Source organism: Eptatretus burgeri, chromosome 10 (assembly GCF_056783735.1).
Source record: "Eptatretus burgeri isolate ZD-2024b chromosome 10, Ebu_testis_v1, whole genome shotgun sequence".
Classification (NCBI taxonomy): Eukaryota; Metazoa; Chordata; class Myxini; order Myxiniformes; family Myxinidae; genus Eptatretus; species Eptatretus burgeri.
The window spans coordinates 66,055,925-66,078,057 of NC_140970.1; the positions used below are offsets into that span (position 1 = coordinate 66,055,925).

The 22,133-nt window shown below is 43.5% G+C and overlaps 1 long non-coding RNA gene across 1 annotated transcript; it reads left to right on the forward strand.

Annotated features, from left to right (window-relative positions):
• Positions 1 to 16,642, forward strand: LOC147018740 (uncharacterized). Its single transcript, XR_015062812.1, has 3 exons — positions 1 to 88; positions 15,041 to 15,189; positions 15,734 to 16,642. It is a non-coding gene; the product is annotated as an uncharacterized LOC147018740 (long non-coding RNA).
• Positions 16,643 to 22,133: the final 5,491 nt, after the last annotated feature.

Genomic DNA, 22,133 nt, shown 5'->3' on the forward strand with positions numbered 1-22,133 from the left:
GGAAGAAGAAGAAGAAGAAGAAGAAGAAGAAGAAGAAGACCAACAACAACAACAACAACAAATTGGCGTTTTGTGATCTCCCGATGAGGTACTTTACTAACTTTAGCGATTTATTCTGGCGTCATTTTAAGTGTTGGTAGTTCAAAAAACACTCGAGAGTGAAAGTTATGGCTTTTAAATGCTTCTGACTTCACTCTACAGTAGTTTATGAGCCGATCATTGTGTACACATTAGAATGAGCCGCCATTTTTCCCCATATCCCTCCACATGGAGTCCTCCCATACTCCATGATAATAAAGACTAACGATTGTGCATCAAACAGCTACAATTATGTGTTCTAAGCGATCCTTTTTCGCATGTTTTACTTAGTTTTACATCCACATTGACACTCACAGATACACATGGAATACGTTAGTGAAGTACAACATGCTGTCTTCTACTGTAAATGGTTTAGGTGTGTGTGTGTGTGTGTGTGTGTGTGTGTGTGTGTGTGTGTGTGTGTGTGTGTGTGTGTGTGTGTGTGTGTGTGTGTGTGTGTGTGTGTGTGTGTGTGTGTGTGTGTGTGTGTGTGTGTGTGTGTGTGTGTGTGTGTGTGTGTGTGTGTGTGTGTGTGTGTGTGTGTGTGTGTGTGTGTGTGTGTGTGTGTGGCATGTTTTTTTTGTGGGGTTCTAGTGGAGCTTTATAATGTGGAGTATAATACACTGAAATGATCGTCATGATATTCTGAGTTGATTCGACAACTTAGTTACAAAGAACCCGGAAGAATTTGCATGTTTTAAATGCACGCCATGTAAAGGTGTATCGATCAGCTTAAGCGGTCCTTACATGGCATGGCATTCCAATTATAAAATCAACAACAAAAATAATGATAACATTGTAACAAACCATATATTAGTTAATACTTATAATATTAACAACAATAATAATAACGAACGTATAATCCCCACTCTGTGCCAAGCTCATCTGGGCTTGGTGAAAAGGTTAGCTAATGCCCAAGCAGTACAGCAGGCAGGTATGCTACAAGGCCGTGAAGGCCAATCCGATGGACCAACGGGCCGCTAGTTTCATTGAAACCATCAGCAATGGGAGGCACGCCAAGTTACAATTTGAAGAAGGATAATCTTGGGGTATTAAGCAGGCTGTGCAATGGCGATCCTACCCCTGACTCCAGCCCCTTACAGAATAGGTTGCACTGCAGCATCATAGGCTGGAGAACATTATATTATCTTCTTGCCTTGTCTGTAATAATGTTCTCAGGCCTACAATGAACGGTGCAGTGTGACATACCCTGTGGGGGGATGCAATGATCTGCTTTGTGTGGTCTGTGCATAGCCAGAGTTTACTGAACTTTTACTTAAAAATCACAACCGTATTTCTACTGATAAACATTAACAAGCTCAAATGAGCTAACATCCTCGTCCTCTTAATGATGACGTCATAAAAACGAGTATGACGTCATTGTGATGTATCAGGTTTGCGACAAATTATATGTGCTAATGCCCGGCTTGATTCCCGCAAACAAAATTCAAACAGCTTGCCTAGTTTCGGAGATAATGGTATAGGCGATTTCCATTAGCGGCGATATTATGATGTCAACTTTTTTGCTCGGAAGAATTTCCAAAATCGGAGATAGTTACTACCTGCGCATGGGCTTTCTGCATATACGTGGCAAGTTTCACAAAGATCCGATGAAAACTCTGGGTTGTGAAACAAAAAAATGTCAAAAAATAGGAATGACGTCATAAAAATTGAAATGACGTCATAGTGATGTATCATATGTGCAGTAATTCATCTCTTCTAATGCCCTGTTCGATTTCCGCAAACAGAAATCTAAAAGCTTGCCTAGTTTCGGAGATAATTTTTTAGGCGATTTCCATTAGCGGAGATATTTTGACGTCATAACTTTTTTTCTCGGAGGAATTTTCAAAATCGGAGATGGTTACTGTCTGCACAGGGTATTTTTACATATGTATGCCAAGTTTCAGGAAGTTTTGGTGAAAACTGTAGGCGTTGAAACAAAAAAGTCCACAAGAAGAAGATGAAGTACAACAACGTGAGTAAGACTTAGAGATCCTCCACGAGGATCTAAAAAAAGATTAAAAAAATGATGCCCATTCATGGCTGGTTCAGAACTGTATACAGTCAATCTCTATCAGTGAATTGTAAATGAGCAATACTTTGGGTTGTTTTGTGATTGTTTAATGAGATTTATAGATCATTTGCAGGGGTACCCGGTGTTACCCGGTCTATTTTTTTGTGGGGGCCGAAAGCACATCCCCACACCAACTATGGAATGGGGTTGAGGACCATTTAATATTACCTTTCACATCACTACAAAGGCAAATTGGCACTATATATAGAGAGATTTTGTTTTTATCCAAACTTTTTTTCAAAATTTTCAAAAGGTTTTTTTGGCCTAAAACTCTCTCTGGCACTCACTGATGAAACTGAAAGTTTGATGAAAATTCGTTCAGCCATCTCTGAGAAAAATGGTAACACACAAACACACACACACACACACACACACACACACACACACACACACACACACACACACACACACACACACACACACACACACACACACACACACACACAAAGGCACGCAAATGGCTCTCTCATGGTATATATATTTCAATCTATGGATAAATGTCATGGCCAAGAGCCCAAGGCATTTGTTACCCTGCACAGGCGAAGCAAAAAGCAGGGTTAAAGCAATTGGTTCATGTCTGTCCGTCCATCTGTCCTCTCAGTTTATGATCATCAGTTGATAATAATCGAGGAACAACTTATTTAAATCGAAGTTATATTTTGAACACAAATCGGGACATGAATAGAAAGACAAGTTCACCGTTTTACCATGTATTTATAATAAAGCTCTGAATTCGTCCCGATCGCACATGCGCAGAGAGGAGCGAGATAATATTGTTGCGGTTCTAGGAACCGCATCCTTCCAAGGCAATGGCATCCATCATACAGTGGTCCCCTGACAGTTATTTCATTAATATATGTACAGATAGACCCTTCCCTCATGTCTAATGGGTCAAACAGGACAAGTGTGTTGTGTGGATCTCATCGTTAGGTCTGATTATATCTCGAACTTCATTCCTACTCTTTTTCTCTTATTCCTGAGATAAATCCAAGCAACGGTTGCCTATAAAAGGCATGGCCACGCCCTTCACTGTGAGAATGCGTCTTCGCAAAAGTCAGTACAAGCATCGACAGCACGCGCCGTGCTCGGGGGGATAGAAAAACATCAACAACACGACGTTGCTGTTGCAAGGATGCGGTGTCAGAGGCCGACAGTGGAATCAAACAACCTCGTCCCTGCCGTACAGGATGCACACGGCGCATTCTTTTCAATCCATTTCTGAGTCTGATAATTACATCTCTCCTCTTTTCAATCTAAACCTCCCTCTAATACTTATATCTATACTCTTTTCAACCCAAGTCTACATATAATTGTTATATCCAATCTTTTCCTTCAATTCCTGACACAAATCAGAGCAAACACGGGTGCAGCTTGTAATAAATAACCGCATGTACGGTGGCGGATCCGCGTGCACTGGATGGGGCATGCATAGCGCATCTGTTCATTCGGATATGCGCATGGGGTTACAATAACATCTTACCATCAGTCTTCGCTCACCACCACGGCTACGGGTGTCTTCCGCGGACGGCAGACATCTTCTCGCCCTTCCGCTCGGCGAGGCTGCTGCCAAGCAGAGGCGTGCTGTATGGCCCAGATCGCTCGGGCCGCATGGCGTACAGACAAAGCAAGCACATTGACCAGCGTTAACCGCGGGTCACCGGGGGTGCCCAGGCGGGCATGCAGGACCGACGCGACCCTCGGCCGGTTACCGGGGCACGGCCTGGGATTTCGGTGCAGGGCGATTCGTATCACGGTGTTCGGAGCGAGACGATTCCGCAGCTCAGCTATGGCTTGCCGGATGTAAAGTAAGGCTGCTTCCAGCCATTACGGCTGGGCCGTGTGCTGGCCAGGGCCCAATCAGAGCGCCGGATTCAGGTGACGACACATCGCTTCGGATCGTCACCCCCGGCCCGCACCATAAGGTCTATAAAAGGACAGGTCGCGGGGCCGTCTGAGTTCCTGTCTGCCCGCTCCTGCTGGTTCCTGCTCGTCCCGCTCTTCTCTCGACTCCGCCTTCTTCACCGACTCACTGCTGACTCCACCTTCTTCACCGCCTCGTTGCTGACTCCACCCACCCACTTGATACTGTTTGCCACTCTGCCCACTCACTCTCGAATCCGCCTTCTCCACCCGCCGCTGGTTCCACCCAAAGTCCCTCCTTCACGCCTGACGGTCGCGTCCCTTCTCTGGATAGCCAAGCAAGAGATGACACACCAGTTGTCAAGGAGGGATCGTCCAGTGGAGCATTCCCCCAAAACGTACTGGATGGCACGGTCGGTCAATCGTGCAAGGTATTGCGAGACCGTTAGCCTCATCTCCTCCTTTTTCTTCTCATTAACTCCTCTTCATCGGGGTGTGTGTGTGTGTGTGTGTGTGTGTGTGTGTGTGTGTGTGTGTGTGTGTGTGTGTGTGTGCGTGTGTGTGTGTCATGGTGCCTGTCCTCGCTTAAGTTAAGATTGCAGAAGGTATATCGGGATAACTGTGCTCTGTGTCTGCTTTTGTAAGTTGCTTGTTTTATTGTCGCCCCTCACATTTCTTGCTTACTCTACCTACACACAATAATAAAAGTTATTAATTGTGCCACGTACCTTTCCTCACCTACCTGTAATAAATCCTTTTGTAGAAATGTTCCAAGCTCGTTTTTGCCTTTTCTTTCATTGATCAAGCATGGTCCGTATCCTAGCCTAGCCGGGACTTTATTCCCAACGATCTGTTCCTTTTAGCTGGTACGTCTCTGGCAGTGTCGCTCGGCTGCATCCGATCTGGTAAGGTGATCCGGTTCGGACAAGGCGTACCGAGGGTGTGTCCCCTGGTAATTACGTCACATGATTATTTTTAGGTAACCGGATGGATTGTAGACGGAGGACCCGAAGTCACGTGGTTGAGTTATTGCCGTTCACGGTCAGTTAGCGACCCGCCGTGTCACGGAATTATCCGTGTGCGATGACCTGTGATTCCAGGGAGTCTGGTGGGAGCCCGAGATAGCTTTCCCCCCCTCGTGGTGTTCTCACCCGGATCCTGGCCCACAACAACATGTTTACTTTGTCTGCCTGCCTGGCAATCAAACAAACAAACAAAAAAAAAACATTCCAAACAGGAAACTTACTGTTTTAAAGGACTTCATAATGGACACAAACAACAGGCATGAATAATTAATGTAACGTGTTAGATAAGGTGGTCTAATAGACACGAGGTAAAACGGCGGTAAAAGCAGTTTATTTATGGGCCTATAAACCTCTTTAAACCTTTAATAAAATCGAACTACGTACTTGGAGACTGTATAAAACAACTCTCCTTCATAATACCTCCAAAATTATGCAATACATCGATGCATAGCATTAGAGGGCATGGCATGTTTTTCGAGGTAAAGAGGAGGCTGTCATGATGGTTATGTACAGATCATCTCCATCAACTCATCTTTATCGGAGCCATCATCAACATCAGGATCGCAATATTGGATTAAAGGTGAGTTTCATGATCTTAATAACTCAAGAAAATGAACAATTTTATGTTCTTCATGTCGGAAAATGTATGTTGTTGGCTTAACAGAGCACTGCATTGATAAGCACAACATCCTTCTAGAATCTAGAAAATAAACACTGACAGCCAAGGACGAGTAAGCATAATGTTGCCGATCAGGAGATGGTAATTTAGACCTTGGCCAAGTTGTTTGGTATGAATCTGTGCGCCATCCCCCGGATGGATGTAGGGTTTATGGCCGGATTCCTCGTTTTCCAGCCTTGGTCGTTGGTGGTCGTTAAAGATCCCACGGTGGTTTGCGTGAAGAATGGAACTCTCCCCAGCAGGCCACACAAAAGTGAGAATAATTGGAACCATTAAATAATTAGTCATAGTCGTGGTAGTAGTAATAGGGTAGTGAAATGAAAAAAATCCTAAGCTAATCGCTTGATCTGGATGCTCTTCATGGGACGTGTCTCATCCCCTCCTCCCCTCTTCATTGCATCCTCTTCCCATCTTCTCCCTCTTGCACCCTCCCATCCCCTCCTCTCCGCACACGCCACTCATGGCACGCGTCTTGTCATCGACAATAGCTGCAGTGCTACTGAACGTTAAACATCATCGGGCGAACGTTCCATCCATCCCAAAATCTAACGAAGTGTTGAGGGGGGTAGCAGAACTATTTTTAAGGTTTCTTGCTGTATACATAATATTGTGCATTTAAATATTTCTATTTGTTATTTACATGATTGATCGTAGAAACTGTCAGGACTAGTTCATTGTTCATTACTATAGGAATGCCACCCCTGAGGTTCATTCAGCTCCTGCATATAAATCGTTTATAAACTTCCAGGAATGGAATTTCTGCATCAATGTCCCACCTAAAACGGATTTGTATTGGGACCAGTCAAGCGCCGAAATAGTATTATACTCCCGGCCAAGTGGGTACACTGGGATCTATGGGCGGCCCTGGGAAAAACACTTTCTGCATGTTCCCTCCGAAAAATGAATCACCCGGGGGCAGAGAGACCATTGCCTCTATCTTGGGGTAGCGACCCATGTCGTCGTCGGCACAATGACGAACAACAGCTGTTGTTCCGACCTCTTAACCCACTGCTCGGCCAAAGATTTCCCGCGCGAATGACCCGTGCACCAACAGCAATGGAGCGCGAAAAGAAAACGAATGAACAAACAAATCAAGAACATTTTAAAATTCTTGCAAAATTGGGCAGCAAATTATGCATTGTTGATTTTTGCAAGTTATGGATGGTTGAAGCATTTCTGTGTTAAAGCCTTTCATCAAAATTATTGCGAATGATTTATTGTCTCCTTCCACCTTCGGTGTTTTCAATCTCTGTCCCTGTTTGTCCGTGAGCAGGATATCTCAAAAAGTTGTAGATGGAGTTGCACGAAACTTGGTGGAGAAGTTGGGTGTATGACATGGACGAATTGATGAGATTTTGGTGAAGATCCGGGAATTTTTTTGAGTAATTCTTCACCATTGAGTGACTGGGCCAAGAGCAATACATGGCACGATATCTCAAAAAGTTAGAACCACATTGGGATGAAACTTGGTGGACATGTTGGTTGTGTTCAGTTACCAACTTTATTGTAGAGTGCTTGCCAAGTGTAAGTGGCTTAATCAGTCAAGCCAGCACACCATTTAAAACCCTTGATAAGGAACAAATTAATTAGCCAGCTTTAGCTTGGTCCTTGGTAACTGAACAAACCCCCTGGTTGGGAGTGTGACAAGGATGAATCGATTCGATTTTGGTGAAGATGCAGATCCGGATAGGAGAATTTTAAATTTCTTAACCTGATTCTTCACCGTTGAGCGAGAGGGCCAAAAACTATGTATAGCATAATATTTCAAAATGTTATGGATGAGTTATGACAAAACTTGGTGGACGAGTTAGTTAGGTGACAAGAACAAGCCGGTTCGATTTTAGTTCTATCAGTTTCGTTCAAGGGGATACAAAACATAAACTGGCAGAGATCTGCGCTCCACCGAGTGCTGTTCTAGTTTATCGATGTCTTTCGATTAAACTTGCATTGTGAAAGAATCGATCTATTTTCTATAATGTTTTTCAACATTCGAATCATTCATTAAACATGGTGTCGTGTCGTCGCCGCCAGATTGATTTAAACAGGGCTAATTGACGAGTTGTATGGGGTGAGGGTGTATTCACTCGCAAATATAATTCAGAGCTGCTGTACATTCTGCAAGGATAGGGGGTAATCACCAGGGTGGATGAAGACTCCGCATGTGGTGCAGATTCGTGCAAAAGGTCGTTACCTATCGGCAAGGATGTCTGTTGTGATGGTTGTTCACAATTTGAGGGACATGGTAAATATCAATATCAATATCAATATCGCAACATCAGTATTAAGGAAATCTCAACATGAAGGTCAGGTGTAGCCTTAATGCAATATAGTCTGAGTCTTTTAGGATATACCAAGTACACAAAAAAATGGTGTTCAGGAAGATAGCAGGTCGCACCAGGTCAAACGTTTACGTTGATGTGGGGGTGGGAGGGAAGTGCGATTCCGAAGGTGAAAAGCAGACACCAAGTACTTGGTTGACTTTCGGTATACCACTGGGCAGGCATGATAGCTTTGAGGTGGTATACGCATTCTGCTTTATATTATCTAGCCTGGGTTCTAATCTTTACCAGATATAAAATGTCTTCCTGATGTTTCTCAAGGCCAAGTGATGCATCAAGTTGCATGATGACCATTGGCAGGGGCAGAACGTTAAGCTGGAGGACCTATCTGTCTGCCAACTATGGTCAATCGTGGTCATTAAAGATCCAATAGTGTCTTTCATGAAGAGTAGGCGAGTTACGCTGGCAATCTCAACAAATTCCATACTCATGCCACTTTTAATCGAGTATCCTACATCAGAGTGGGATTTGTCCACAATTGGTACTCGCCCTTTTTCTGTTTTTTTATTTTAATGTATTCTTCTTTTTTTTCGTTTTTTTTTCCCCGTGAACACCTTAAAGCTCTGCTAAGCATATAGAAATCTCATTATATTACAGGTAAAAAATAAATCCAAATAAGTGCAGAGTTCATAGAACACCTTACCCCACGCGATGTTGAGAATAAGGACATGAGGATGGTCCTTTAAACTCTTGCTTTGCATTTCCGAGCATAATTTATATTTCTTACGAGCTGTAATTTTGTCTGAATCTCGATATTCCCCAATGCTGAGAATGCGAGTGGCAAATTTGATTGGTCGAGATGGTGTAAAATGGCGCAATATTTTGTCCAACTACTGCTAAGCTGGAAGTTTTTTTTTTTAAGTGTCAACAAGATGATTTGTGTTCTACGGTGTTTAAGTATGTCATTAAATTTAAATAAAATAAAGATTTTAAAGATTGTAGGAATAAAAATTTTAAAAAACCTTTCAGAACTTTACCGCCGTTGATGCAGTGTCTTTTACACCACCTTATTTCACACGTTCCAGTAATTATTTGTATCAGTTGTTTGTGTCCTTTATGTCGTTGCTAAAAACAGCAAGTTTCCTGTTTGGAATGATTTCCTATTTTGTTTGACTGCCAGCCAGGTGGCCAGACTAACCAATTGCTTAACCAAACTTTTCGCTTCACGTGCGCGGAATAAAAATGTAAAACTAAGTTGGGATGATATGCGAAAAAATATGTAAACAAGGTACGATTGGTCACAATAAATATGTTAAACCATCTCTGCAGCTTTCTTTGAATAATGGTTATACCTGTAAATTACACCCCATATCTCTCTTGATTTGGTTAGCCTAATCGAGGCAAATAATGACATTACCGAAGATATTAGAGCACCACGTAGTGGTGCAAGATAGCCTGCTCAGCCGTAACCGCGTTCAATACAATGAAGTACGTACTGGGGTGGCACGTCCACCATTTTAGTAAGATGATAGGTACGAGAGTGTGGCGACGTGGGTAGGCTGTATGTTAATGTTACTTCTGGAGTATCAATGCATGTACAAATGACATCTGAAAAATAAAATGTTCATTCAAATGTCAACTAATAAATCCATCTCACTTACCATGAAACATCTTGAAGAAAATGAAATACATGTTACCTCAAACAGTATACATTACATATACCGTACGTATCTGAGAATTGGATAACTAAAGTTTTTACAGGTGCCTTGCAAGTACGTATACTGTGGTAGTAATTAGAAAATGAGTTACAATGTAGTTTCATTCTGCAAAGATAAGAACACTGCATGTCATCCTTCAGCCAAAGGGCCAAAACATATTGCATACAGCACCTTCAGAAAGTATTCACACCCCTTGACTTTTTCACATTTTTTTGTTCCAGCCTGAATTAAAAAATGGATTAAATTTTTTTTTTTTAATTGTTACCGATCTACACAGAATACCCCATAATGACAAAGTGAAAACATGTTTTTAGAGATTAAAAAAAAATTAATGAAAAATGAAATGCAGAAATATCTAATTCACACAAGTACTGCATTCAACTGCCTGAGTCAACACTTCGTAGAAGCGCCTTTTGCAGCGATTTACAGCTTCGAGTGTTCTTCGGTATATCTGTATCGGCTTTGCACATTTGGGGGTTTTCTCCCGTTCTTCCATGCAGATTTTCTCAAGCAATCTCAAGTTGGATGGGGAGCGTCGATGAACAGCAATCTTCAAGTCTTTCCACAGATTCTCAGTGGGATTCAAGTCTGGGCTTTGGCTGCGTCACGCAAGGACTTTCACATTCTTGTTCTGAAGCCATTCCAGTGTTGCTTTGGCTGTATACTTGTGGTCAATGTCCGGTTCAAACGTAAATCTTTGCCACAGTACAAGGTTTTTTGCACTCCGAAGCAGGTTCTCCTTTAGGATGTGCCTGTATTTGGCTCCATTCATTGTTCCCTCTATCCTTACAAGTCTCCGAGGCCCTGCCACTGAAAAGCATCCCCATAGCATGATGCTGCCACCACCATGTTTCACTGTAGGGATGGCGTGAAATGGGTGATGAGCTGTGCGCGGTTTCTGCCAGACGTAGCGCTTTGCATTCAGGCCAAAGAGTTCAATTTTCATCTCATCATACCACAGAATATTTTGCCTCATGCTCTCAGTCTTTCAAGTGCTTTTTTGCAAACTCCATGTGTGCTGCCATGTATCTTTTTCTCAAGAGTGGCTTCCATCTGACCACTCTCCCATAAAGCCTGGATTTGTGAAGTTGTTCTGGCAGTTTCTCCCATCGCAGCGAAGGAACTCTGTAGTTCTGTCAGAGTGCTCGTTGGGTTCTTGGTCACCACCGTGACCAAGGTCCTTCTCACCCAGATGCTCAGTTTGGTTTAACGGCAGGTCGAGAAAGACTCTGGGTAGTTCCATATTCTTTTCATTTCCTAATGATGGAACTCACTGTGCTCTTGGGAACTTTCAACACTAGAAATTGTTTTATACCCTTCCCCAGATCTGTGCCTGCTCACAATTCTCAGTTCCTTGGACTTATTGGTGGGGTTTCTGCTTTGACATGCACTGTCAACTGTGAAACCTGTTATGGAAAGGTGTTTCCTTCTAAATGATGTCCCATCAATTGAGTTGGCCACAGGTGGACTCCAATAAAGTTGTAGAAACATCTTTAGGATGATCAAAGGAACTTGGATGCACCTGAGCACAAGTTGGAGTGTCATAGCAAAGGGGTGGAAGACTTATCAATGATAGACATTTTAGCTTTTTATTTTTTATTTAATTTGTAAAAATTTCTAAACTTGTCTTCATTTTGTCATTACAAGGTATTTTGTGTAGATCGGTGACAAAAAAAACTTTAAGCTTGATCTATTTTAAATTCAGGCTGTTACACAACAAAATGTGAAAAAGTCAAGGGGTGTGAATACTTTCTGAAGACACTGTATGTACATGTACATGTTGTTCCAGATAAATCTTGCTTTGAAGAAATGTCTGTTCATTAATATTTTATAGGGTTTGGCAAGATGGCCAAGAGGTACGCACACTCGCCTCTAAGCTGCCTAGCCTGGACTTGAATCCTGACCCAGCTATAAACTCATCCTGGTGTTTCATCGGTTGGATAATCCATCGATGTGTGCTTTCCCTTGGATGGATGGTAAACTGGGTGTGCTGTCGCCTTTACTTGGTGGGCGTTAAAGATTGCACGGTGTTGTTCGCAAAGAGTCGGTGAGCTATTGCCGGCACACGAAACAAATTACAAATTCCTGCTCTAACCCACAGAGGGCACTGTATCAGCGGCACAGCTGCACCCTCAGCCAATGATGCTACCCCGTAGTCTTGCGCTGCGGACAAAAAAAGAAGAATACTTAATGTTGTTGTGAATTTCAGAATCGGATCTGAGTAATGCACACAACATCCAGGTCCTCAGACAGTTATTTTCAGAATCGACCCATCCATCGCCTTGTCTGGTGGGATTCTAACTCTTTGATGTGTTGGAGAAGGGCAGGGAACATGTTCCCTTCCCTTCCGAGGGGATAACCTTTTCCTCTTTACGACACGTTCATGACGTATGATTTTACATCAGTTTTCATTTCTGCATGAGCGATCTTCACCGTTCGTGCACCTGATAAGATAGCCGTGAGCCCAATGGATACTCGTTCTATTCCCTTTCCATGAAGACACATTGGCTTGGAAATACACGATTTATTTACACATTTTATTTTGGTTATCATTTTCACATTGGACTTACAGGACATTTGAATCCATCACTTCGCAAGGTTTTCCTGAGCAGTTCGTTCTGACGATCAAACATGGCTGCGGTCTCGGATCGTTTACCTCAGGCACCCACCTTGTTTCATCAACGATCAACAACCCACCTTTTTCCATTGATGATCGACACCCACCTTTATCCATCAGTGATCGACACCCCGTTCAGCATCTCCATGGATGCTGATGGGCTCTTCTTCGTATCAGGCTAAACCAAGAGATGATGATTGCCCGTTAACGTTCTGCGAGTGCTTCATATTTCCGCTCGTTTGTTCTGGCAAATGGCCGTTTTCTGCCGTTTGTCCAGCGCCCCGAACATGGCGTCGTAAGCCAGGCCTGTGTTAATTGGGAGTTACATCTCCTTCAATAGTCAGGAGAGAATGAGTGCGAAAATAGACAGTTGGAGGTCTCATGCAGGAATGCGCCAATAAGCAAGTTGGATTTGGCTGAAGTCGTGCTTGAGGCTCCGCCCACACTGGTCACCTATAAAAGGATGGCATGACCACCCTGATGACAGTTGCAATGGCAGTTAGTGACAGCTCTGACAGTTTGTGGCAGCAGCAGTGGCGGTTGGTGACAGTTTGACTGCTCCTACTAGTTCTGCTTGGTCCGACTGGTTCTTGGCATTCCTGGTTATTGGCGTTCCTGGTTCCTGGGAATGACGACGTGACATCGTTTGGTATTCGAGCCTGTTTACAGGTGGGTATGTGGCAAGGCAAAGTGGTAACAGAAACGAGCCAAGCTGTGGAGAGCTCATTCAAAGAGACAGGCCAAGCCACGCTTACACATTTTGGGTTATTTTAATAGACACATGGTGACTTCTGCACCGGTAAGCCGAGGCCGGATTTATTTTCCTCCTGAATGGTCTGCTGGGTACCCATGTCTCGTGTTTAATTGTCAAGAAAGGCATCGTGATAAGCATCTACTCTTTGTTCATTTTTCCATAAATGCTTGTTGAATTCTATATTTGATTGAGATTATTTTGTTGATTGAACATTTGATTTAAATTCACCCATTTAATCGACAAGGAAATAGAAGGTCCTTCAGTTCATTTATTTTTCCTGTTAATAATAAATTCCTTGTTGATGTTTAAACCTGTCCGTGATTGTCATTTCCTTCCGTTGATCCAGCATTGTATGAACCTAGATAGACTGGGAGATTATAATTCCCAAACTAATTAACCTGTCATAGTCAGTGTGCACCAGCAGTAAACGCTCGACCGCATTACTTAAGATCTAATTAAGTTAAGATTGGTGCGTCGCCGAGGGCGCGTTCCCCGGTCCGGCAGCCACGTGACCTCCAGATAAATGGCAAATTAGACGGTGGACACTGCAACTCGTGGTTAAGTGATTGCCGTTTGTGGTTGTTAAGCAACCCACCATACCACAAAGTTAATTCTGAACGATGGCTCCAGGTCCAGTTCTCTTTCGAGGAGAAACGGTGAATAACCCCCTCACAATACACTCAGGACCTGTTGCCGGAACAATATGAATGAGTTTTTATATTGTCATATTCACGCTGGTTAAGAAGCCAGAAGTACGAGACCTCCGTCTCTAAGCACGCATCTCACTCAACCTCCCTTCCCGATCCCGTTTCTGTCCCGACTGCCGATCCTGACTCAATCCTCCTCACTTCCCCCTCACATCGCACCCATCCATCATCCACTCCAGGGGCATGGTCTTACTAGTTTATAATAAAGCTCTGAATTCATTCCGATTGCACATGCGTAGAGAGGAGTGAGATAATATTTTGTACTTTGCCTGCCTGGCAATCAAACAAAATATAAAATAATTCCAAACAGGAAACTTACTGTTTTTAAGGACACAAACAACAGGCATGGATAACTAATGTAATGTGTTAGATAGGGTGGTGTAACAGACGCTGGGTAAAAATGAGGTAAAAGCAAGAATTTATTTATATACTTTTAAACCCTTATTTAAGTTGAATTACACACTTGGCGAGTGGAAAAAACAACTCTCCTTCATAATACTTCCAAAAATTATGCAATATATCGAAATATAGTATTAGAGGGCACGGCATGTTTTTCGAGGTAAAGAGGAGGCTGCCATGATGGTTATGTACAGATCATCTCCATCAACTCATCTTTTTCGGAGCCATCATCGACATTGCGATCGCAATATTGGATTAAAGGTGAGTTCCATGATCTTAATAACTCAAGAAAATAAACAATTTCATGTTATTCATACCATGTTATGATTCATATTATGTTATTCAAAATATTGGAAACAAGGAAAATGAGCCTGTTGTTGAGTTAACAGAGCACTGTATTGATAATAATCACAATATCATTCTGGAAGATTAACACTGACAGCCAAGGACGAGTAAGCATAATGGTGCCGACCAGGAGATGGTAATTTAGACCTTGGCCAAGTTGTCTGCACAGTGCTGCCTAGTCTACTCTGTGCTCGAATCCCGACCCAGCTATACATTAAACTGTCATCCTCGTGTTCAACTCGCAAAGTGGTTCATCGATGTAGGTGTCATCCCTCGGATGGACATTGAACAAGCGTCCCATCTACCAAAATTAGTTAGTGGACAAGATCCCACAGTGTTCTTCGTGAAGAGTAGATGAGTTATCGCCGGCACTCTGAACAAATTACAAATTCCTGCCCTGACTCAAGGATTGTCACCCTCGCCAAAGAGACTGTTTCGGCAGGACCGACTGCGTGTAGCATGTATAGTTCATAATCTGATCTGATCTTTGATGTTTCACATGCAGGTGGAGGTATGAATCTGTGCCCCGTCCCCCGGATGGGTGTAGGGGTATGGCCGGATTCCTCGTTTTCCAGCCTTGGTCGTTGGTGGACGTTAAAGATCCCACGGTGGTTTCCGTGAAGAATGGAACTCTCCCCAGCAGACCACACAAAAGTGAGAATAATTGGAATCATTAAATAATTAGTCATTGTCGTAGTGGTAGTAGTAGTAGTAGGGTAGTGAAAGGAAAAAAAAACCATAAGCGAATCACTTGACGTGGATGCTCTTCATGAGACGCGTCTCATCCCCTCCTCCCCTCTTCATTGCATCCCCTTCCCATCCTCTCCTTCCTGCCCCATCCCCTCCTCTCCGCACACACCACTCATGGCACGCGTCTTGTCATCGACAATAGCTGCAGTGCTACTGAACGTTAAACATCATCGGGTGAACGTTCTCTCCATCCCAAAATCTAACGAAGTGTTGAGGAGGGTAGCGGAACTATTTTCAAAGTTTCATTCTGTATACATACTATTGTGCATTTAAATATTTCTATATATTACGTACATGATTATAGAAACTGTAAGGACTCATAATGGGAATATAAAGTATGTGGGGTTGACATCATTTTTCTGGCCATGACCTAATTATGGACATTTTAACACGTTTCACCACAACTCGACTGAGGTTTGCCTGATCGGAACGAAATTGCCTTCCCCAGGTCGCCTTTTTGATAGTTTCGCCAATTAATGCCAATGCGGAATCTCAAAGACTGCTTGGCCTTCCAAGATGTTCTTGTCTCATAATCGTGGATCTGCATTGAAGTGGTGCACCTGATGTTTGATGATCCTTGGTTTTTTTTTTTTTCCTGATTTGTTTTTGGCACCTGATATCCCTGGTTTTATTTTTTTTTCAGATTGTAACTTGATTAACAAAAAGACTTTTCGATCATAACTTGAATAATTTTCTTCCGATTCTCATGACGTTTAAGTTTTATGGATAGAATGTTTTGTCCTGAAATGTTTTATCTCTCTGTAGCTAAACCAGATGAGAAAGTTGCCACAAATTACTTGTCATGCGTCTTGCAGTGGCCTTTTTTGATGTTTTCCGATTTTAAAACTCTTCCCACGGGAAGTTTGCTGTGGTTGTGTTTATATACAAAGGTCAAGGCTCATTAAAGGGCAGAAAAACAAAAGGTGAAAGAAAGATCAACAGACACAGTGGGGAGAAAGAGAAATGTGGACAACAACAAACAGATTAACCACAGCATGAAGACATGAGAGGCAAGTAAAGGTCAGTGGGTGTATACAAGCTCTAGTTGAAACAGGAGAAATCTTGCAGTGATCTTTTGTGGTCTTTTCAGTGTGTATGTATACAGTGTGCTGTGTACATGAGGAACTTGTTGAGAGAATTATGTCTTACTACGGGGTAGAAAGTCCTTTTGTACTTGAATCGTTTCTCCTTGTCCCCACTGTGTCTGTTGACTCTTTACCTTTTTGTGTTCTGTCCAGTAATGATACTGCATGGAGTACCGGATGAATGTGTACGTTTGATACAATGGATACAAATGCAGTGTAATTTGCAACAATAAGTTGTCATCCAAATTTGAAGTGGCTGCAGGGGTCAGACAAGGTTGCATGTTGTCTCCATTAGTTTTTTTTTAACTGAGCAGAGAAGGAATGGGATACCCCGGAGGAACCAAATCGAATATCGAAGGAATTCTGTTTTGCAGATGATATCTACCTGATGTCACAATCCTTACATCGGATTGAGGAGAGACTAAATGGGCGACAGGAGTATGCGGTGCAAGTGGGGCTGAAAAGTAACATTGTCAAAAAGGAAAGCATGAACTTACATGCAATCATGTGCAACAATTCACCAATCAGAGAGGTTGACAAGTTTATATATCTGGGGTCCATGGTTACCATAACAGGAGGGGGAGATGCAGATTTACTACAATGGATAGGAAAGGGAAGGGTTGCATTCATGAAACTCAAGAAAATTTGAAGTCGAAGAAATATAACACCAAAACTAAAATGAGGTTCTTTGACAGCAATGTGAAGTCAGTCCTCCTATTTGGACGTGAGTCTTGGAAAAATCACCAAAATATAGCATGAAAACTGGAGCTTTTCGTCCACAGCAGCCATAAGAAAATCTTGAGAATCATCTGTCCTAATATGGCTAGTATGAAAGAGGTTGAAAGGCTAACAGGGAGGAAAAACATCAAAGTGGAGATCAAAATTAGGAGGTGGAGATGGATTGGTCATGTGTTGCGCGTAGAGTATCAAGATATACTGAAAAGAGCAATGTGCTGGGCACCTGACAGCAAGAAAAAGGTTGGACGGCCAAGAGAAACCCGGTGACGTACTGTCGAGAAAGGAATGAAGGTCGCCTGGAATAAGATTGGATCTTGGGCCCAAGACCGACAAAAATGGTGGGAGTTCATAAGAAGCTGCATCTGCCAAGCAGCATGATTGGATAATAAGCATGGAGTAGAAAAATGATGCGGCAAGAAAAGCAGTATGTGTGCTATTCATGAAGGAGCTTGTCATTGGAATGTTTGCCATTCAATGACCAGACAAAAACAGCTGCTGAACTTAAGGAAATGATGTTACTTTCTGGGCCACTGGGTATCGGTGACACCATCTTAATACGTTGCTTTTCTTTCCAAAGTCGGTGGGGATTCCCCCCACCCCCCTCCACTCCCTCCCTCGCTCCCATCCACCATGCTTCCCCCACTCTCTTCCCCTGATAGAATGCCAACCCACAGGGTTTTATTCTCGTTTTATCCCCTAAATGTGGAGTATCAAGTGAGGAAGCAGCACCTACCCTTATTAATATATTTTTTTAATTTAAAAAAAGTCTCGTGTGACTCGGTCAAGGTACTCGGAACGCACTCTCTAGCCAAAATCCCACTGAGTCTGGTTACAACCACGAAGTCACTCACTGAGTATCAATATAAAACATAGAATAGAGCAAATGGAATGACAAGTGACAACTTACACCTTCTATGAAACAGATCAAGAGGCAGCTGATGACCTTACTGCAATGTTGTGAGCATTGTAGGCATCAATTAGTTTTTATTTTCAACACTGAATTAACTAAGAGAAGGCTCATGGAGGAATTTGTACAGAAATTACATGCAGTACAAGGACATTTGAGACATCCATGCACCTGCAAATAAATTACAAGCACTTAAGGAAACGAGAACGGCACTCAGCAGAGTGCATACATCCGCCAGACTAAACGGTTTACGTTTTGTATCCCAACCGACAAGCCGGATCTGGACCAAAATCTCATCGGCTTGTTCATTTCACCGAACCAACTTGTACGCCAAGTTTTGTCATAAGTTTTTGAAATATTGTGCTATATATCGTTTTTGGTCCCATCTCTCAATGGTCCAGTATCTGGATCCGGATCCTCACCAGAATCTAATCAATTCATCCTTGTCACACACCTAATCTGTCCACCAAGTGTCGTTCAGATCTGTCCATATGATTTTTAAATATCATGCTATATATCGTTTTTGGTCCTATCTCTCAATGAGGAAGAATCGCTCAAAAAATTATAGTACCCGTATCCAGATCTTCACCAAAATTGAATCATTTCATCCTTAAATCATCTGAATCACTTGAATCATCTGCCCATCAACCTGTCCACCAAGTTTTGTCTGAATCCGTCCATAACTTTTTGACATATCCTGCTCACAGATAAACAAACAGAGGTGAAAACATAATCTCCATCCACCTTTGGTGGCACAGGTGATAATGAGTGAATCAACATTTGATTTGAACAAAACGTTTTAGGGCAGAAATCAACATGGTGGTCACATATTATAGTCTCATGTTGGCCTATATGATGGTGTCTCATGTCCCATTGAGGGAAACTCTCCGAATAAAACATCGCAACTCCCTGGGATTGATCATGTTTCCTGATAATTACCTTTATTTGGCAGATTAATTGTGATGTCAGGGGTGCAGCAATTTGATTTTCTTCCACAACTTCGGTTGAAATTGGCAAGGCAGTTGAAGTGAACAGACTCGGACCTCCGGCGTAACAGGTGGCCTCTTCTGGCTCCTGACTGTTGGACTAATCATAAAGGACGCTGCGCCTAATCATTGACTATGCACGCTTACACCGCGTGCCGGGAATGGCGTCCAAATGCCTTTCCCACAGGCTCACTGCACAAAGCCCTGTGCCCACAATCTCCAGCTCACCTCCCTTCCACCTCTTCGCACCGAAGCCCCCTTCTGCCCCTCATTGTCAAGGGGCACAAAGCGTCAGCAGCTGCGTGGACGGAGTCCGAAGGAACCTCCCACGCTAAACGACTGGTGCTCATTCAGTGCATAGAGAATGACGTGCAGTGTTTAGGGTGAGGATGAAGGTGCGTCACAAAACCTATAAAGTGGTTCCTGCGTGAAAAGTTCATTATTGAGTGGAATTATCGCCATTAGAAAAATGCAATTGAGATATATATGGAAAGGCAATGACAAACCACCCAGTGTAACCCTTGCCAAGAAACTGTTTCGGCAGCATCGATGCTCTGTAACAGAATACGATGCATTAGAATGTGTGATATGTATATTCGAGGTATGCACACTCGCATCTAAGCTCTCGAGTCTTGGTTTGAATCTTGAAGTGGCTGTAAACTGTCATCCAGGCATGGTGATTCATCAGTGTGTGTGTGTAGTCCCACGGATGTACATTAAACTGGGCATCACATCTGCCAGCATAAGTTGATGGATGTTAAAGATCCCACGTTTCCTCTGCAAATCATAGGCGAGCTATCGCTGGCATCCTTGCCAAATTACAAATTCCTGCCCTAACCACTGCCAGGAAGGAAATGGCAAACCACCCAATATAACCCTTGCCAAGAAACCACTGACACTCTGTAACACAGTATGCTGCATCAGAATCAAACTGTGTGTGTGTGTGTGTGTGTGTGTGTGTGTGTGTGTGTGTGTGTGTGTGTGTGTGTGTGTGTGTGTGTGTGTGTGTGTGTGTGTGTGTGTGTGTGTGTGTGTGTGTGTGCGCGCGTGCGCATATATGTATATGTATACACATGTATATATATATATATATATATATATTGTTACGGCCACGGGTACCGAGTGTATTATGAGGGGGTTAATCCTCTTTTCTTCTCGGAAGAGCCGGGCCTGGGGCCACTGCTCACAATTAACTTTGTGGTACGGTGGGTTGTTTTTCAACCACGAACACCAATCAGTTCACCACGAGTTCCAGTGTCCACCGTCTAATTTGCCATTTAACTAGAGGTCACGTCGCTTCCTGAACAGGGAACGCGCCCTCGGAGATGCACCAATCTTATCTTGATTCAATCTAAAGTAGGGCAGCCGAACATTTACCGCTGGTGCATGCCGACGATGACAGGTCATTTTGTTTGGTAATTACCTCCCAGTCGATCAAGGTTCGGACAAGCTGGATCAATGGAAGGAAAGAACAAGCACGGACAGGTTGGAACGTCAACAAGGAGTTTATTAATTAGGAAAAAATAAATTAACAGAAGAACTTTTCATTTCCTTGTGGTGAAAATAAGTAAATTCAAACCAATCAAAATAATTTCAAGTAAATAAATAATTAATCAGGCATAGATAGAAAAACAGAGCAGATGCTTATCACTATGCCTTACTTCGGCCTAAGTCACATTTGCCACGGCGGCCGTGGGGTCTCCAAAATCTACGGCCACTAGCAATTATACGGCGGCCGCAGCATTTCCACGGTCACACAATGTAGCAGTCACATATGTTTTTATTTTTTGGGGAGCCGCATGGCATATTTATAAATTGTGGAGACCGAAAACGTGGGGGTGCCGTACGGTCTTTGATTTGATGTCGCACGGTGACCTTAGGACATTCCTGCAGGGGCCATAGAATTTTCAAGGCAGACGCAAGGTGCCCGCAAGGCGACCGCAGGGGGCCCTAAGGCGACCGCAGGAGGGCCCTAAGGCAATGTGCGGCCAGACGGATGGTGACGAGTGGGTTCTTTTTTTTTACCAGTTTTTTTGTTTCGGCTTGTCGAATTGCTACAGCGAACGTAGAAATGAAAAAAGTTATAACTCTGCGTTATAATTCCACGGCGACCTTACGACCTGTAAAATATAGCCAAACGGCGTAGGGCCACCCTGAGGCCACCACAGAAACTCTGCGGCCGTCGCACGTTTCTGTCAATTCAGAGGGCGTACGGCCGCCGTATCCTCGCCGTAGAGCAAATGTGACTGCGGCCTTAGATCTTAGAAATTGTGGAGACCGAAAACGTGGTGTTGCCGTACGGTCTTTGATTTGATGTCGCACGGTGACCTCAAGGGGGCCCTGCAGCGGCCATAGAATTTTCAAGGCAGATGCAAGGTAGCCTCAAGATGCCTGCAAGGGGACCGCAGGAGGGCCCTAAGGCGAACGTGCGGCCAGACGGACGGTAACGAGTGGGTTATTATTATTTTATTTTTTTACCAGTTTTTTTGTTTCGGATTGTCGAATTGCTACGGTGAACGTAGAAATGAAAAAAGTTATAACTCCGCATTATAATTCCACGGCGACCTTACGGCCTGTAAAAGATAGCCAAAGGGCATAGGGCCACCCTGAGGCCACCGCAGAAACTCTGCGGCCGCCGCACGTTTCTGTCAATTCAGAGGGCGTACGGCTGCCGTATCCTCGCCGTAGAGCAAATGTGACTTAGGCCTTAACGATTAAACACGAGGCAAGAGTACCCAGCAGATCATTCAGGGGGGAAGAGAAATCCATTCTCGCTCACCAAGTGGAAGTCGTCATGCGTCAAATAAAATGTCCTGAAATGTGTGAGCGTGCCTTGGTCCGCTGCCAGCGCCTGCCTTGCCATACACTCACTTGCAAACAGGCTTGAACACCAATCGACGTCACGTCGTTACCCCCAGGAACCAGGAACGCCAAGAATCAGGTACGCCAAGAGCAGGGCTCGAACAGAACCAGCATTAACAGTCCAAGCGTAACCCACCGTCAGGAGCCACCATGAGCCACAACCAACCGACAGCTGTGAGGAGCTGTGAGGGGCTGTGAGGAACTGTGAGGCGGTCACCAGCGATCAGAGCTGCAAGGCTGCAAAGCCGTCACCAACCGTCACAAACTCAA